Below are 1895 nucleotides of genomic sequence, written 5' to 3' on the forward strand. Positions count from 1 at the left end.
AAAAAAAATAAAGAAGCTGGCTCCAAATGTGTCAATGACAGTTTACACAAATATCTTAAGGGTTGGGGACAGGAAAAGTGGGTCATTAGAAGAGCACTGAAGACATAGTACGGATAAAAACAAATGATAATTCATTTGCTTGCACAAAATTTGTTCTCGAGTTTTCCATCAAACACAAGGTTTGCTCCTTCCTACATAAAAGCATTATTGGAATGAACAACTATGCCAGCTCCTCCCTAGACATTTCAATGGGTGGAGATGGTAAACATCATTAGTGACATAAAGAGTCATCATTAGGAGATATGAAGGGACAATTGGTTCACTTGAGTCGTGCCACTGTCCCTCAAATCCCAGAATCAAACATACACAAATACAAGCCACACACAAAGGAGGTAAGTTCTTGTATTGAAATGTATCATATAGTTAGTGTAGGGCAAAATGTGACTATGTTCTCAAGCTCATTCTGTGTTTTACTTATTTTCTTATGACCCTGTATTTCATGGCAAGCACCACACTCGGTTCTAAGTCTTCATGGGGAACCAGTTAGGTCGTCCTCTATGCCAATGGAGCTGAAGCATTCAGGAGATGGTTCCCCAAAGATAATAATGCGAATTAGCCTAGTTAAGAGGTCATGGAACAAGGGGGAGAGAGAGGTCTGATGTAGGTACTCTGCCTAAACATCTCATTAGTAAAACTAAGAACATAAGACGTTAGGAGAGGGTTTATGTAGCACTGGAAAAAAAATGTTTTAAAGTAAATGAGTCTATAGGAAATTAAGCTTGTATTTTAAAATTTGCTTGAATCTGGGAGGGAAGTGTTATATAACGATATCAGACAATCTCAGTGAAATGGAGAAATCTGACTTGGCATAAAAGTAGGTTAGTTATAGGAACAATGTTGACAATAAGAATAAAATTAAAACCCATTTAAAATTAGAAACCTATATTTATTTAAGTAAATGCTAACATTTTTGTTCAATAAGTTAGAATCTCATTGATATATAAATATCTGATTTACTCAAATAAAAAATATCAAGTAAGATTTTTAAGAACTCTAAATTGAGAGTTGAAAAGGAAAATAAGTAACCTGAATTCATTTCTACCCCTACATGAACAGTTTTTATAAAGAAATTTAACAAAATTTGTTGACTGAAAATGTTAACACAATGATATGCACAGAATATAAAATGCATAAGAATAGCTGAGAAAATTTTTGAAAGAGAATATTGACAGATTTGTATTACCTAATTTACATATATAATGTACATATATATTGTCATTAAAACAAGACATTAGCATAAAATATAAGAAAAAGTAAAAGACAAAAGCCCAGAAACATAACAGTTGTATCATAAAAAACATCTGATAGATCATGTTGGAAATAAATTTAAGCAAAATAAAATAAGTGATAGGTGAAAAGTGGTTAAATGTAAAAATTGTAATTATCATCAGCAGCAACTAACACACTATTAAGAAATACAAATAGTCAATAAACAGATGGTCAAAGAGTTCATCACACTAGTAATCAAAGAAATGTTCAGTCCAATAGTAATAAGAATGCATTTGCCTTTAATCAGCTTTTAATGATTTGTAAATTATGTTGGTAAAACTGGGGAAAGAAATAGGAACTCTTCTATACTGCTCATACGACTCTAATTTGGAATACTCTTTTGATGATCCAATCAAAATAATGAAAAACTTTTGAAATGTTCTATTCTTTGTCTCAGCAGCTCCCCTTTAAGGAAATTAAGCTGTGAATATAATAAAACTCATGTGACAAGACCTTAATACACAAATATTCATTAAAGTATTGTTTAAAATAACAAAAAATATATTTAAAGCATTTAGAGTGTAGAGCCATATGAGAACAGTTTCAACCAGGAAGAAAACAATTTC

General features: G+C 31.6%; 1 protein-coding gene across 1 annotated transcript in view; it reads right to left on the bottom strand.

The window, feature by feature from the left end:
* The window catches only part of SLC26A7 (solute carrier family 26 (anion exchanger), member 7), a 91194-nt gene that overhangs the window by 36312 nt on the left and 52987 nt on the right, over positions 1-1895 (bottom strand). The gene's annotated exons all lie outside the window — the stretch shown is intronic.

This window comes from Condylura cristata, unplaced genomic scaffold (genome assembly GCF_000260355.1).
Source record: "Condylura cristata isolate star-nosed mole 26May11 unplaced genomic scaffold, ConCri1.0 scaffold00009, whole genome shotgun sequence".
Classification (NCBI taxonomy): Eukaryota; Metazoa; Chordata; class Mammalia; order Eulipotyphla; family Talpidae; genus Condylura; species Condylura cristata.